General features: G+C 36.6%; 1 long non-coding RNA gene across 2 annotated transcripts in view; it reads left to right on the top strand.

The window, feature by feature from the left end:
- The window catches only part of LOC123619342 (uncharacterized), a 92329-nt gene that overhangs the window by 14370 nt on the left and 60340 nt on the right, over positions 1-17619 (top strand). Inside the window, exons 3-8 of one of the 2 annotated variants that reach the window (XR_006727918.2) lie at positions 468-597; positions 10559-10706; positions 10866-10932; positions 12127-12198; positions 12946-13109; positions 14718-14788. This is a non-coding gene — a long non-coding RNA (uncharacterized LOC123619342). The remainder of the gene's footprint in view (positions 1-467; positions 598-10558; positions 10707-10865; positions 10933-12126; positions 12199-12945; positions 13110-14717; positions 14789-17619) is intronic. The other variant, XR_012504660.1, reaches the window with a different exon arrangement.

Raw genomic sequence — 17619 nt, forward strand, 5'->3', positions numbered from 1 at the left:
TAGCAGGGCTGTGCTCCCTTTGGAGCTTCAAGGGGAGAATCTGTTCCATCCCTCTTTTGACTTCCAGATTCTTATAATACTTGAATGGTTTTATGTTTTTACACTTAAATCTGAGACATTTGGAATTTATTCTGATTTAAGACATAAAAATGGATCTGTTTTTAAACGTTTTTAACCCTATAGTTATCAACCTATTGCAATACCACTTATTAAATCATCCATCCTTTCTCCAATGATTTGAAATGCTACCTTAATCATATTCTAACTTTCCAAATATAATTTAACATATGGCAGTATTTTCTATTCTGCTGCATTAGTCATTCTGTCAATTCCTGGGCCAATACCACACGCTTATATTGTACAAGCTGTATATTCTGTTTTAATATCTAGTAGGACCAGCTGCAACCCCTTCCACCAACCGTCACTCTTTCTCTTATTCTGACTTTGACTGAAATATTATATTTCAGAATATGCATAGAATCAGAGATAGACCACACAGCTTTAAGGAACTGAGGCTGACTTTATGGAGCCAATAAAGCCCCTTGGAAAACCAGAAGTCTGTTGCCTTGCTTGCAGTATTCCCAGCAGCTTTCCCAGGTAAGTGAGGAATATCTCTTCCTGCAGGCCCAGAAACCTCAAGACATTTGAGGGACCTCGAGAAAAAAGGAATTAACCTAAATCTATAGGTATTGTAGGTAAAGTTTGATGGCAAGTCCTAGCCTCAAGAAGCTTTTAAAGGTCCAGTTAAGATTCCTTATGAAAAGCTCCAGCAAAGCATATTTTAAAAGACCCTCTATGGTCAGCCACTACTCTTGCTACAGTTATGTAAATAACAGGCCAAGTTTAATGGGACTAGACTTATTTTGCAAACAAATAGTCTAACTGTAATTTATCTTTGATAGAAGTGAGAGTGGTTTTAGAGAGAAAAAGATGTTTAGTAAAAAACTATAACACATCCTTGTGGATATTAGATTCTAGTCCTGTTCATCATCTTTGAGGTTTTGTTGTCTACCTGTGAACTGGACTGGATACTGAATGCAAGTTTCTTTGGACACTGGCTACAACTATGCAAACAAACACTTCCAATTTTCTCCCACCCTTCTGATCTAAAATCAATAAGAACAAAGACTTCCCTTGAGCCTCCTCAAAAGGGACCATACCAGGTCCTCCTCACTACCCAGATGGAAGCCAAGCTTCAGACACTTCAATCTTGAGTCCACGTCTCCCAATTAAAGATCACTTCTAGACTCTTAGAACTGCATACTAGCTGGAGATCTAAAATTAAACTTGACTAGGGAGATTGCTCTGTAGAAGCAGACAGCATCTTGAGATGGTCAGTTCTCCCAAGGTTGCGGATCAAGATCTTTATCTCTAATATGAAACTTTTTTTCCTTTTGCCTTTTTGGTACTTGCTTTTCATTCTGTTAATGCATGGAAGATGGTGCCCCTTAACTCTAGCAACTATTGCTGAATCTAAAAAAAGACTATAGCTACACAACAAAAGTCCCTAGGCTTTCTTGCTGTGGTAGTTTTAAATAACAGAATTGTTTTAGATTACTTACTGGCTGAACAAGGAGCCTGTGCCATAGTAAATATTGCTGTAAGTGAATCAACACCTCTGGTATTGTAGCAAATTAAAGGACTTAACAAACAAGATACTTATCTAAAACAGATAATGCCTTTTCAGGTACATTCTTTGATTTATTCGATGCCAACTGGCTTGGTTGATGAGGGCATTAGCTAAAGAGTACATGTTACTCTCTTAGTATTATCCTCCTGATAGTCATCATTGTAGTCTCCCTGGTGCTCTGTGTACTTTCAAAGGTTTTAAATGCATGTTCACAGCCATCAGATGGTCTCACTGTGCTTGAAGAAACAGGAACAAGATGAACAATGAGATAAATAGCAAAAGTAATTCTTCTATAGACCTGATATCATAATCTACAAGTTTTCATGGTGAGACAGGAACAACTTTAATGGCAGCTGAGACTGGCACAATTACCAAAAGGTGGAATTGTTAAAGTAATTAAACAAGGAGATCATTAGACTGAGGTGGCCCTAATACCACAGTGGCCTATGTAAGCAAACCAAAATCTAAGCCTGTAAATGACTCAAGTTTACAAAATTATAAAGTAAGGACAACCAACCACAAACAGCCAAGTGGGCTTTAAGCCATTGCTAGCCATATAATTTCTTCTCTTTGCTTCCGTACCTTCCTTAAGTAAGTCATTCTCTGAGCTCCTGTCAGTGGAGCGCTCCTAATCACTTCCTATTTGGTGCTCAGTCAGAATCAGTCTTTGCTCACCTAAACCCTCAAAATTCTTAATATGCTTCAGTTTATCTTTTAGCAGAACTCAACAACAGTCTATTATATTTACCTAGATATTTACCATCCTGTTCCTTTTCCTCTGCAAGTACAGTCATATTTCTGTCTAAAAATAAAATGTCATCTTCCTCACAATGTTATACCCTACCTTTCTTCACTAGCAACACAAATTGAATGTCATTCAATATCAATAAATAGCCATCTGCATCATAATTTCCATGCTTACAAGAATACTAATGACCCATAAAAATAGGAAAGTTTTAAAATTAGTTAACATTTGTTTTGGGTCAAGTAACATTTATTTTCAGAATTGCACTATGACATTTTTCATCCTTATTTTACATATAAAGATAATAAAGAGCTGGGAGGTTAGATACTTTGCTTAAGCTTGTACACTTAGAAAATGACACATCATGGATTTGAACCTAAATAGCATGGCTCCAGAGCTCATAAATATTTAGGGGAATAGAACTTGAGACACAGAAGCACACAGATTAATTATCAAGTTTCAGCCACAGAAACCCAAACTGAGACACACTTATGCATACAAATGTTTGTCTTGACTGAAACCTGGTAATAAGATATTTGAAAGGATTTCTTTTTAAAAGGAGCTCTATGGTCAGAAGTTGGCCAAATTGGACACTGATGTTAAATACCTAATAGGAACTTTTTATGGACATCTCTCCTAAGCTGAAATAGAGCTGTGTACCCAGAGAAAAAGAAATATGCTGAAACCTTTGTGGAGTGATTTGCTAAAACATTCCACACACACAGCCCTAAATCTAGAACATGGGAATCTTTTGATTTCCATCTTGGTTGGAAATCTCCCTGATGTAAAGAAGCAAATTGAAGATAATGTAGTTGGATGGGCAGGTCAGCCCCTTGATCACTTTCAAGCTGTAACCCAGTTCTTTGAGAAATTAAAAGACAACTGTCCCTTTCCTGCAAATTGAATCTTTACAAGAACAGAAATCTAGAAGTAATTCAAAGCCCACATATCCTTACTGATATTCAGACCTCTGCTAGTCATCTTAAAACACTTACAAATATCGTAAAAGACTGGAACATCAGAGTCAGAACTGTCCTGCATTTAAGGGAAAAAAAGGAAAATTTAAGAAGTAATTATCCTAGGACTTTGATAATAAGCAAATATGCTCCAAAACTCATTCTTGGAGAAAGTTTACATCATTTATCAGTGCCTTTGAGATACAAACTTTCAACCCTGTCTTTTCTAGGGCCTGAGAGCCATCTCTTTTAAATGCAGACTTCAAGGATATGGTTCTTGTCAGAAGTTAAATAAATAAAAAAAGAACTATTTGGAAACTAGACAAATAAAAAAGTCTTAAAAGTCTTCTCTACAAATATTAGTAAAAAGCTTTAGCCATCTGAGCAGATAACCTTAACTTTTTCCATCTGCCAGAAACACAATTTGGATCCAACCATTCTTTTATAAATTAGTGAGTTTTTAAAATTATTGTACCTATATCATTGCTAATACTTTAAAATGAACGTTATAATTTCTCTATTTGTCTGTATGTCTAATGCATATGTTAGAGATGTGTGATATTTCTCTACCTCCAGATGGTAAGAGATTTGTAAAAGATCTCTTTAATTGGCTTAAAGAAAAATAAGTGCTTAAATAAATTGTGTTCCTAAACTCTCAGAAATAAGATAGAAACTAACCCAAATATTTTTCAGTTTCACATGATCTGAGATAATCTTCAGTAAGTAAAAGCTAGTTTAAGTTTGTTGGATTAATTAAGACATACATATGGCTTCAGAGTTATCAACATTAAATATAATGCAGATACAACTTTCATTCTGTCTAAATGTACTAGTCATAAGTTCATATTACCTCTTAAAATATTTGTTAGCAAGAAAAGTAAGAAGATTATGGATAGCTGTTTAATGTCTGTTAAAACTTCATGAGTGATCTAAATATAATTGTTAAAAGCAAGTGAATTAAAAAAATATACATAAGACAAAAGTTTATAAAATAACTTTCAAACCATAATTATGTTTTATAATGTCATCTTAAAAATAGTTTCCCAAATATTTTTAGTAACTTCCAACCTTAGAATTTTGCAAAGTTAATTTAAATGTTGGATATTCTTGGAATATTGATATCATTTCAAAATAAGTTAAGGTACTGAAACATTAATTGTTAAACACAAGTCTAGGTTTACCTACTTTTATCCTCTTGTTAAAAAGGAACAAAAGATATTTGGGTTTGTTAGTAAAAATGTTTTGTGCCACACTGAAAGATTGTACTATAAGGAAGGATATACTTTTAGAAATTATCAAATGGATTCATAAATCCACCAATTTACAGAATGTAGGGATAGAACAGACAGTTCACAATTGCTTACCTCCTAGTTTTCACTGTAGACTATGGCTTGTAAGCATTAAGAATTCTAATTAATACACATAATTTAAACTACTAAATATACTATGGGAAATTATTTCATCTCTGTAGGTAAGAAAAGGTATGAGATATGGAGATGTATTTTTGGTAGAGGAAAAGGTAATTTTGCCCTAAAGTAGAATGACTTTTTCAGAATGAGAAAGAAGAGAATACAGGACACTCTAAATAGTTATAAAAAGCAGAGGGGAGAGAGAGAGAATTTTACCTTGTATGGTCTAACTGACTAAAATGGAATGAATTTATTATAAAGGTTTAAATAATATGCTTTAATATAAATAGTATGTTTATGTTAAACTAAAACTTAATTTTCTTTTATCAGCTGAAAGGTCAAAGTTTCACTGTTGGTCTGCTCTTGAGAAGAGATTGGGAAAAGTTTTTCTGTGCCTTTTAAAGTATTTGCCTAGAAAGGTGATATTTTTTGTCTTTCTAAAATAATTTCCTGTCCTTCCTTGTTTTTATCAGGTCATTGATTACATAAGAAAATTGAGTCTTTTCAATTTTTAATTAAAAGAGCTAAATTTTGCTCACAACTGTGTAAACTTTTATATTTGCCTTTAAAATCTTTCATTGTCACTTAGGTTCAATAGATAATTAGATATTGTTCCATAACGATCTGTGGTCCTATTTAGTCAAATGTCCTTTTAAATTATCTGTAACCTCGTGTTATTTTGGAATCCTTAAAAGATAAAAATTCAAGATAAAAAAAAATCATTAGAAACCCTTAAAAGTCTACTATTTATGGTTAAGTACTCTTAGAGTTGAGTGTATATTTGTTTTCAGAAATTTTGTTATGCAAATACAACCTGCATATTTAAGATGAACAATGAGATGATACCCAACATACAGTTTTGTTAACTGCTTTTTTTTTCTACAAACAAAATATTATGGAGGTCAGAACAAGTAAATCAGTATAATCCCACATAATAATAAAATGGCCTTATAAACACTCATGGTCAATTTAGGTATGATAATGATAAGAATGGTTATTTTTTGACTTCCTCTGTCCCTACAATGTTGTAAGTGCTAAACCTATACTTGCTTATTTAATCCTCACCACATCCAATGAGGAGGAGCTATGGTTGCCTGATTTTAAGCATCAGGGAACTGGGGCACAGTGAGGGCAGGGCAGGCAAGTCACAAGACTAAGAGATGAACAGATTCCGGGTGGCTACTGAGCCCCACGTATAACTAGTGTCTGCTAGTGCTTTTCATCTGGTAAGACCCTCAACCTTACTGTTCATCAGGGCACAGCAAACAAACCAAACTGAGATCCCATGTTTTCCTTTCTCAGTTAACTAGGTAAAAGTTTAAACAACTGATCTTAATCAGTGTGGTTTGGAATTTGGGAACCTGTGTCCTATTACATTGTAAAAGGGGCTCCTCCAACATTCTGTCCCCCTTCCTGTGCCTCTGGGATATTGCCATTCTAAAGTGGATAGCTTTCCTGTGCTTGGGTCAGAAAATGCCTATGTTTCTCCAGCCTTTTTAATATTTTGTATAATTGCAAGTACAATAGGAATTTATTTAGTTAAAAATAGATGACATACAAAGAGAAATAAATAATACCTCAATGCCCACCACCCAAAGAAAAGCCCTTCTAATGTTTTCATCTGGATTATATTCCTCCAGAGTGATTCTTATGCAGATATCATATATTTATAGAGGGATGCATACATTTATATGTTTACACACAAAACATAGGATCTCATTTTACATTTAATTTTATAACTTGCTTATCTCACTGTTGTGGGTTGAATTGTTTCCAAATCATGACACTCCCATGTCTTATTTGGAAACAGGGTCTTTGTAGATACAATTAAGTTAAAGATCTTGAGAAGAGATCATCTTGAATTTAGGATGGTCCCTAAACCCAGTGACCAGTGTCCTTATAATAGAAAGGAGATGGAGCTTTCACACACACAGAGAAGTAGGTCATTTGAAAATAGAGGCAGAGACTGGAGTTATGCTGCCAAAAGCCAAGAAAGCCAAGAGCTACCAGTAGTTGGAAGAGGAAAGGAAGGACTCTCCTCTAGAAGCTTCAGAGGAAGCTTGGCCCTACCAACACCTTGATTTCAAATTTCTGAGCTCCAAACTTATAATATAATGAATTTCTGTTGTTCTGAGCCACAAAGTTCTTGTTAATTAATAAAGACAGCCCTAGCAAACTAACGTACTCACTAACCATACACCTCAAATGTCACTGATTGTGAATAAACATCACTCTGTATCCTATTTTTTAATGCCCGTGAAGATAGGAATACCAATAAAACTATATGAGAGAAATAGGGGCTTCAAGATGGCAGAATCGAAGGGCGCGGAGCTCACCCTCCCCAACAAATACATCAAAAATACATCTACATGTGGAACAGCTGTCACAGTACCTACTGAACTCTGACAGAAGATCTTGTACAAGTGGATCTAAAGGAAAATCTTCACAAAACCAGATAAACAAGAAGGTCTTTCTGTATAGCACAGGGAGCTATATTCAATACCTTGTCATAGCCTGTAGTGAAAAGAATATATATGTGTACAGCGTATGTATATATATATACACATATATATGTATACATATATATGTGTATGTGTGTGTGTGTGTGTATATATATATATATATATATGCAACTGAATCACTATGCTGTACACCAGAAAGTGACACAGTATTGTAAATCGACTATACTTCAATTAAAAAAAAAAGATATATAAGAAAAATAAATAGGCTAAATTCTTAAGTCCTAGTGATTTTCCTGTATTGATTCATTTAATGTTCCCAGCACTCCATAAGATAGGTACTGTTGTTCATCCCCATTTTGTAGACAAAAAGCTGAGGGACACAGAGAACTTGGCCCAGGAGTGCACAGTCAGGGAACGGGACAGTTTAGGTTTGTACCCAGCACCTCATGTTCCAGAGCCTGAGAAACTGTCAAAGATTTGTTGTAGAGTGACTGAAGCAGCTGGCAAAGGCATGCATAATTTAGGAGGTCATGAAGCAATATTCATATATTACATATTTATACAAATTTATACATATTTATACAAATTACATATATTACAAATTTATACACGTAGTGACCTTGGTGAGAGCACGTTCCTTGCAATCACGGGGACAGGTTCAAATAGTGCAGTGAGATAAGAGGTCAGTGGGAAGTGAAGAATGTTAACAGGGAATGCCGCAAATGCTTTCTGGGACTTTGATTTTGTTGGGTGGGGGAGAAAGGGAGAGAAAAGGAGAGAGAGAGAGAGAGAGAGAAGGCCTGTGACCGAATGGGGAAAAGGGGTGCAAAGATGAATTTTTTTTAACATCTTCAGTTCCTTAAAAGTATAAAAGTTGATGTGCAGGAGCCATGTCATCTCAGGTTTAACCTTTGAATTTTCTCATACTTCCCTCTTATTTCCACTTTAGAGTTAATGAGATGCCTCCAATGAACAGTATGAGTCTTTGAGCTCAATATATATTTAGCCATGAGTGAATAGAAGAATGAATAATTGTGTGTCAAAGAAATGCTAGTGGGAATTTTGCTTCTCAGGGAGGCAGCAAATGGCTCAAATCCTGGTGTGATGTGGCTAGATGATGCATGATCTGAGGACCCCTGCACAGGTGACTGAGATGGGTCTAGAATTTTCCTATAAATATGTTAACATATGGAGCAGTCCAGGAGCAGCAGTTAGGTAAACACCACAGCTTGCTGCCCTGGTGCCATCTCTCACTGAGCTCACCAGGTGAGTCAAAGGCAGGCCTGTCTTCCCAGCGTGGGGAACTGGATTAGGATCAGCACACAGGCATGATGTTGGCAGCTCTTATTAGCTTCTGAATCCCCCAAGAACCTAGAGCTCCTTCTGTCTTTAAAACTTTGAACTAAAGGCTTATCAAAGCGATATTTGCTTCCTTCATAAAGATATCTGTCTCATTAGGAGAAACTATGAGAAATGACTTTTCACAGTGCCTGTCTTAGCACCCATGGCTCAGCCAACTTGTACAGCTATATATCAACATTTAAAGGGCCCATGAAATCCCACCAGGTGTCATATACTCTGGGCAGGCTTTCTCATTCACCCCTCAGGACACTGTGACACAGGTATCATGAGTCCCACATCATAGATGCCCAAGTCAGAGCCTCAGTCACCTCTTTAGATAAATGACCCCTCAGATATTGGGTGCATATCCACAATTTGTGTAACATCCTTACTATCAAACAGAGAAATTGACAAGGAATTTAAACTAAGAATTCACATTAAAATATACAGGAACAATCAACATGTTAAAATATGCCAAAAATCACAAGAGCTAATAGCATGAAAATATTTTAAAGATCCTGAGAATTAATATTAAGTCAAGACAAGACAAGATATGAAAGAAGGAAGAAAATGTGAAATCTCTTGGAAAAGGCCAAGAGCCTGTGCAGGTGTCTATGTTCGTGTGCCCTCACCTACAGGGACATGTCTGGATAAGAGGCACTGTTCTATGACAACAGGCCCCTTTGGGTAAGGGAATAGGAGTAAGACTTGAGAGACGCAGGACAATTTCAATTTATAAGTATACTTGCATACAATGTTTAGAAATACTGTACTCAGGAAAAACAGTACTTTGGTAAAACTTTGAAAACAAAATAATTGCGAACAGATTGGCAAAAGTAATTTGTATTCATTGTATTGTATTTCATGGGGAAATGAAGTAGATAAAAAAATTGAATTGACTCTGTGTGTGTGTGTGTGTGTGTGTGTGTGTGTGTGTTTCTATGTCCCTTCTGACTCTACCACCTCAAATACATGCCCGCAGTTGAAGCTTTACCCTTAGTTAATACCTAAGATGGACTTCCAGCCTCATGTTTAGATATCCTAGAAAATGTATTTCTTTATATCCTAGAAAAGTGATGGAATACCCTGCTTTTGTATAGGCTGCCCAGCCCTCCTCACACACGGTGTCATCACCTGTCTAGACACAAAACACTACTGTACAGGCTGCCCACACCACGATCCCAAACCTCACACTCTCTCAGTCGCCTCCTTCCTGCCCTTCACCTGCCCACTGACTGCCAAGGTGCGCTGCTGCCACTTGGCATTTCATCAAGCTGTGGAATATATGTGTTTACAGTCTTCTTTTACACCTGTCAGATTTTTTCAGATAGAATTAGAATCATTCTGTACATAGATCCATAGGCTGGATTTTAAGGGAAGGTACCGTAGTTTTGTTGAATTAACTTGTTCGTAAGAAATTTTATTTTTTATTTCTTGGGGTGGGGAATTAGATTTATTTATTTATTTTTAATGGAGGTACTGGGGATTGAACGCAGGACCTTGTGCATGCTAAGCAGGCGCTTTTCCACTGAGCTATACCCTCCCCGAAGAAATTTTAAAATGGCGGTATGTTCGCGCCACCTCGTGACCGAAACCTGAACTGCAGCTTGAACATTGCAGAAAAGGAGAGTAGGAGGGAGGGGCTGTGGCAAAAACCCAACACCACAGACCTTTTGGAAGTCTGGGTGTAAAGGGTGGAATTCCTTGGGTACAGCTATACTGATGGCCTCTTTCTGGACATTTCATATAAATGGAATCATACAATTCGTGGTATTTTGCATATTCGGCTTCTTTCCATTGGCATATTGTTTTCAATGTTCATCTATGTTGTAGTATGCATCAGTAATTCATTCCTTCCTATTGCCAAATAGCTTACCACGTTTTCATTATCCATTCGGTAGTTGGTGGATATTTGGGTGGTTTTTGCTTTTGGCTATTGTGAATGATGCTACGTACATTTGTGTACAAGTGTTTATGTAACTGTATGTTGTCGTTTCTCTTGGCTGTGTACCTAGGTGTGGAATTGCTGAATCATCTGATAACTCTGTTAAACTGAGGAACTGCCACACTGTTTTCATGACCCTGACAGCCTTGAGAAGTATACGCAATTAGTTTACTTGTGATTAGACTGTGGTTATTGGCTTTGAGAAAGGATACCACAGAGTAAGTGTCCTCGTCATATCATATCTGGGAGGTCATGATACTCAGGTGAAATCACTGGGTCACTGGAGATGTTGACCTTCATCACTGGGTTAATGTGGTGTTTGTTGAGTTTCTCCAGTGTGCAGTAACTGTTTTCCATTTGCTTCCTCTGTTCTTTAGAAATGAGTAACTAAGTCTGCCCTGACCTCAGCAGTAGGAGGGGGAAGGTTCACCTCATGGAAGGAAGGTATATATATAGATTTTTTGGAATTATTTGATAAACACAGTTTGATGTCACCAATTTCTTTTGTTAATTCAAAATTTTATTTAATCAGTATGGATTCATGTATACTTACTTTGTGGGTTTGTTCTTTTATTTCACTTAATGCATACAGAAGAAAGTCTGGCATCATGATTTCTGTGCTGTGATAAAAGAATTTTGACTTAACAGTCAGGAAACTGCAGAAGAGTTCCTTATTACCACAATTATATTGTCTGAATATGACATAATAGATAATGCTTTTAGAAAATATATTTAATCATGGCAGAGTTGGAACAGCAATATAATTTAAGGCTATTTTATTTCATACATGGCAATCCCTTGAGAAAGAAATGAAAACCAGATAAGGTTATTGAAGTGACCACAAATAATTATTGCTAACTTGCACTAAAAATATTTACAAAATCCGTTTCAGTAAAGCAAAAGTATGAGCTATGTCAGAGAAAAAGTGTGCTTCATTTGAAAGCCCATTATTCAGACCACCGCCTATACATTATCTGACTCTGTCTCCATGGAAGGTATTTCACAACCTGAGCTTTTCAGTGACTGATCACACTCTAGTATGATCCTGTCTATATCCAAACAATCGAATTCTTGGGGGGAAGGTAATCCTTTCCTCTTGGAGAAATACCTGTTTGTCTGTATTTAAACAGTCATTTCAACATTCTTGATGTATAGTAGAAGTGACAAAGAGGTGGTTATTGAGTTGGCAAGTGTAATTTCAGTGGAAGTGTTGGGGGAACCCAGCCCCATTAATGAGGGATAGAGACAGAGCTGGAGGGGAGGTGCAGGGAGATGTGAACTGAGTGTGGAGAATTCTTTGTAGAACTTTGGTGAAAGGGGAGACAATATATAGAGGACAGTAACTAGAGATGTGAAGAGAGGCTTAGGGCTTAAAGCAAAGCATATTTTAAAATCATTTATTATAAGAAACTTGAGCAGGTTGAAATCTTAATGGGAAGGAGCCATCTCTTCTTAGATTTAATATCTGAATTTAGGACACCAGACTTTCCACATGTTAATTCCTTATTTCCATTCTGGAGAAGCCTGAAACTTAACAAAAGGGATGGTGTAGAGTTTGGTTTTAATGCCTGTTAACTGGAAGAATGGATAGATGGATGTCAAACTTGTGCTGACTATTCACGGATTTATATGTCCCAGTGCAGAGCTCTTTATGCAGATGACAGAACCTGTGCCGTTGGGAGGCTGAGAGGAGGCAGCAAATGATCGCAGGTAGGAGGCATTTCCGGTGTGAAGGTCTTGCCTGCTCATCGCGGTTGCCATAGAAACCTGACGTAATTGGGGCGACAGTGAGGACGTTTTAACACAGACTAACATAACCCTAGGGAAAGAGAAGGACCCGCCTTCAGGTGTTTGGGGCTGAGCTGAGGGTATGGGTTCCTGCGGTGAGGGCTGGGCCGCCCTGGGGTGTGGGGAGACAAGGGGATCCATATCCAAGTCACCTCTTTTCCCGCTTTGGGGCTCAGTGCCCCGGCTGTCTCATAGGTAAAATCTGGGGTGCCTTCCGGCCCCCTGAGTGTGGTGTCCTGCCTCAGGGGTGTCCTGGAGCCACTTTCCTTCTAAAGGCAGGGGCGCAGGAGGTGAGACCAGTGAAAAGTCTTTCTGAGCCTCAGCTTACCCCTCTGTAAAATGGGCTAAGAATGCTTTACCCACAGGATCACTGTGAACATTCAGTGATAACACAGGAGTAAGTCCATGGCCCTGTGGTTATTGAGGGATCATGGATGTCATATGAATTCAGGCCATTGCTTATTCCTTTTCAACTTTGTTGTTAAGGGATAGATGAGGAAAAGAGAAGAAAAAGGCTCTGATGAGAAGCCCGTTGTAACATCTGATTGTTAGGATCACTAACTAATCGTATGAGTGTCATTGTCACTAACCCAGTGCCTAGCATGGTGCCAGGCACACAGTTACAGCCGTAAAGCACAGCGATTGCTGGATCTGTCTCTCCCTGTGCAGCTCCTCATACCGGTGGCCCAGCTCATATCAGGTGTCTGAAGGAGGCAGGTTCTGAGGATCTGTGTCCTGATGGCTCCTGAAGCTCCTACTCCAGGTTCAAGGGCAGCGGCTTCCAGGAAACCCCAACACTTCACATCTTTAGTGGGATATGACTCCAGACTGAAGTGAGTTCATAGATCTGAACAAAAGCATGTTGTGGAATAGCTCCTGTGAGGCTCACAAACTAGCCTAGAAGTAGAGAAGCTACCTTGATCTCATCATGGGAACGAGGTTTAGCAGGTGGAATGTCATTCCGTCAGCAGCTATGTGTTTTATAGTAGCCCTGAAGCCCATATTAGAGATGTCCTCTTTTTGCTGAAAGCAATGAATTGTGTAGCTTGACAAGGAACTTGGCCTTTGACATGCATTTGGAATAAACACACATATATGTTTCTGACTGTATAAATAATAATTGGTGAATCTTGTTTCTCTCAGTTGGATGTGAAAATACAGTTCGTTAGGTCTTTCTAGCAATTTGAAATTATAGCATGGATTCTTGCCTACTAACCATGTTTTTATCATTTCTATAATGAATTTTTAAGACCTGAAAATGTCCAAGTATTAAATAAAAATTCAGTTGTAAGAATGTAGAATTTTGTAAGTTAATAATTACCTATGTGTTTGCCCTATTATAATGACACCTAGTAATGTCCCTTATAATAACCAGATATTCTTAAATATATTATGATTATAATGTCAGGACATCACCTTTTCACTTCTCTAATCACAGACCATCCTCTCCCTCACCAGACCCTGTCCCCAAGAAACCAGTGATCATCTGTCAATAGAACAGTTTTAATTTCCTAAAATTTATGTAAATGGAATCATACAGGTTGCATTTTATTTTCATCTGGCTTATTTCATTCAGTCAGTTTCTTATTGTTTATCCATAGTTTTAAACTTATCTTTTCTTTGACATGAATATATGAAATATATTTATGAACACTGGAAGATACTTTCTTGAATATTTAATATCTAATATCTCCCAGAAGATGAGTTGTGTTTGGGAAACATATAGATTACCAGTTCTTTTGTGATCATCAGATTATCCATTTCATATACACTGAAGTAGAAAAATCTCCAGAGTTTTATCTTCAGATTTAGGGTTATGGTAAATAATTAATAAATTAGTGTAAAAAAATAGAGTTATTAAATGGTCCCAAGAAGGGACAATAAAAATATTAGTATTTTTTCCAGCTATAATTCAAAATTTTGAGCTTTAATGATGATAAAAACCAAAGCACAGGAATGCATTGTTTTTATTTCCTACTTACATATTTAACACCCAAAATAGAATAGTAGGAACATAATAATCAGATGAATGTTATTAATTTCAGAAATTTATTTTATAGTCATTTCATATAACACCTATCTATAGATATAATTTCTTGCATGTATGTGGGCTAATAAATGTAAAAACATTTATGCTACATCATAATTGTTGTATACCTGTGTAATGTCAATCAGCTGTAGAAGAGACTCTTACTACCTCTTGTAGATTAGTTTTTGTCAGTCTTCTTTTTTGGATCAGAATTTACAAAAATATATTTTATATACTGATGAAGTACAAATATACATATATTTTTTAGCCAAAAGCAATAAAAATACCTGTGTCACAGTATATATTTTATTCTATTTATCTTTAAACTCTCATTTAGTTCACGTTTTAAAAAATGCTGGTAATGCCTACTGAATTGATGTTACAGCCCACTAATGGGTTTCATCTCCAATAGGTTAATTTCTAGGACAGAGATCAGAGTTCAGCGGTTGCTAATTGATAGACCCTGCCTTCCTACATATACAGGTGAGACTGATGATGTAAGGGCTTATTTTATTTTATTTTATTTTGTTTTTTAATAGGCTTTATTTTTTAGAGCAGTTTCAGGTTTATAGCAGAATTGAGCAGAAAATGCAGAGTTCCCACATAGCCCTCCCCACCCACACATATAAGGGCTTCTTTTATAGGGGTATTTAATCCCACTTATGAGAGTTCCATTCTTATAACCTAATCACCTCCCAAAGGTTCTGCCATCACATTGTGGATTCATTTCAACATGTGAATTTTGGAGGACCACAAACATCGATCTGTGGCTTAGTGGTTTCATCTATTTCTCTTTGCAGTTCTATCAGATTTTGCCTCATGTATTTTGATGGTCCTCTGTTAGGTGCATACACATTAAGGGTTTTATGTCTTCTTGGAGAATTGACTCCTTTATCATTATGTAATGCCCATCTTTCTCCCGGATAAATTTCCTTATTTTAAAGTCTGCTCTATTTGAAATTAATATATCTACTCCCACTTTCCTTTGATTAGTGTTAGCGTAGTATATCTTTCTCCATACATTTACTTTTAATCTAGATGTTTCTTCATATATGTTTCTTGTAGACAACATATAGTTGGGTCTTATTTTTTGATCCACTCTGACATCTCTGACTCTAGTGTATTTAGACCATAGATGTTAAAGTGATTATTGATATAGTGGGATTAATATTTATAATATTTCTTATTTTAAATTGTTTTCTATTTATTGTCCTCATTCTCTATTTTTATTTTGTCCTCTACTCTTTCTCTGCTATTTATAATTTAATTGAACATTTTATATGATTCCGGTTTTCCTTCTTTCTTAACTATTAATTATACTTTTTTTCTTTTTAATGACTGCCCTATAGACTGCAATATACACTTAACTAAACCAAGTCCACCTTCAAATAATGCTATGCCTGCTTCACAGGCAGTGCAAGTACCTTATAATATCAAAAAATCTTATTTCCTTCCTTCTATTCCATTCAATATCATTACTGTCATTCACTTCACATATACATAAGTATATATAAGCATATATATTTATGTAAAAGCATATACAATTGAATACCTTGTTGCTATTATAATTTTGACAAGCTATTATCTGTTAGCTCAATTAAGAATTTTAAAAAATTTATTTTACTTTCATTTATTCCTTTTTCAGTGCTCTTCCTGGTGTCTTTAGATCTGAATTTCTAACCAGATCATTTTCCTTCTTTCTAAAGAACTTCTACTAACATTTCCTGCAAGGCAAGTCCACTGGCAACATATTCCCTTAATTTTTGTTTTTCTGAGAAAATCTTTATCTCTCCTTCACTTTTGATGGATAATTTTGCAGGGTGCAGATTTCTAGGTTGGTAGGGTTTTTTCTCTCAACACTTCAACCATTTCACTCCACTCTCTTCTTGCTTGCACGGTCTGAGGAGAGTTGGATGTAATTGTTACCTTTACTCCTTTATAGGTAAGGTGTTTTTTCCCTCTTGCTTCTTTCAGGACTTTTTCTTTGTCTTTGATTTTTTTTAGTTTGAAAATGATGTGCCAAGGTGTAATTTTGGGGGTAGGGCTGGGGGTTTATATCCAGTTTGGTGTTCACTGAGCTTTCTAGATCTGTGGTTAGCTGTTTTCCATGAAGTTGGGGAAATTCTCAGTCATTGTTTCAAATATTTATCTGTTTCTTTCTTCCTGTGGTGCACCCATATGTGTATGTTACCCCTTTTGTAGTTGGGTAGTTTTTGTAGTTATGCAGTTTTTACATATTCTGCTCTGGGTTTTTTTTTTTTTTTTAGTCTTTTATCTCTTTTCTTTTCAGTTTTAGAAGTTTCCATTGTGATATCTTCAATCTCAGAGATTTTTTTTTTTCACCAAAGATTTGGCTCTACTAATAAAGTCCTTCAGAAGCATCTTCATTTCTGTTACAATGTTTTTGATCTCTAGCATTTCTTTTTGGTTCTGTCTTCAAATGTCCATCTCTCTGCTTACATTGCCCATCTGTTTCTGCTTGCTGTCTACTTTACCCAGTGATGCCCTTAGCATAGTAATCATAGTTGCTTTAAATTCCCAGTCTGATAATTTGAACATCCCTGCCATATCTGAGTCCGATTCTCATGCTTCCTATGTCTCTTTCAACTGTGTTTTTTTTTTTTTACCTTTTAGTATGCTTTTGTACATGATATACTGGATAAATGAAACTAGTGTAAATAGGTAATTAGTCCTGTAGAGGTAAGGTATGGGGGGAGGGTAAGCATTTTCTAGTCCCATGGTTAGGTTTGAGTCTTATGGTGAGTCTGGGTCTCTGGACTGTGTACTACACATGTATTACTTCTCAGATTTTTATCTTCCCCTTTGGTGAAACAGGATAGCTTGAACCAATTGGAATTGGGTATTTCCCTTTCCCCGAATCAGTTAGGATCTGATAAAACCTCAGCTTACAGGCTAAGGTGAAATAGTTTCTCCAGATGGCCGACCTTGCTTGTTAAGAAAAGAACAATCTGGCATATTTCAGAATGGTTCCTTTTTGCCTCCTGCTGGAGGCACAAGAGGATTTTCTCCAATATTCACTGTGAGAACCTAGTAGAAATCCAGGAGGTAAAACTCACAAAAGGGACCCCTGATGACTATCTCTCAGGAGTTTTTAGCTCTCAGGCCTGTCCACACTGAGCCTCCAAAAATAGATCACTTACATTTCGGGTTTTCCTACCCTGATACTGGTTCCTGCTGATGGGTTTCTGCTCTGAAAAGTTGTGATTCTGTGCATTTGCCTGACTATTTCTCCAATTTGGGGGGCAGCAATTTGCCTTGTGTCCTCACTTCTCTGCTAGATCTGAGACGAGTTG

This window comes from Camelus bactrianus, chromosome X, assembly GCF_048773025.1.
Source record: "Camelus bactrianus isolate YW-2024 breed Bactrian camel chromosome X, ASM4877302v1, whole genome shotgun sequence".
NCBI lineage: Eukaryota > Metazoa > Chordata > Mammalia > Artiodactyla > Camelidae > Camelus > Camelus bactrianus.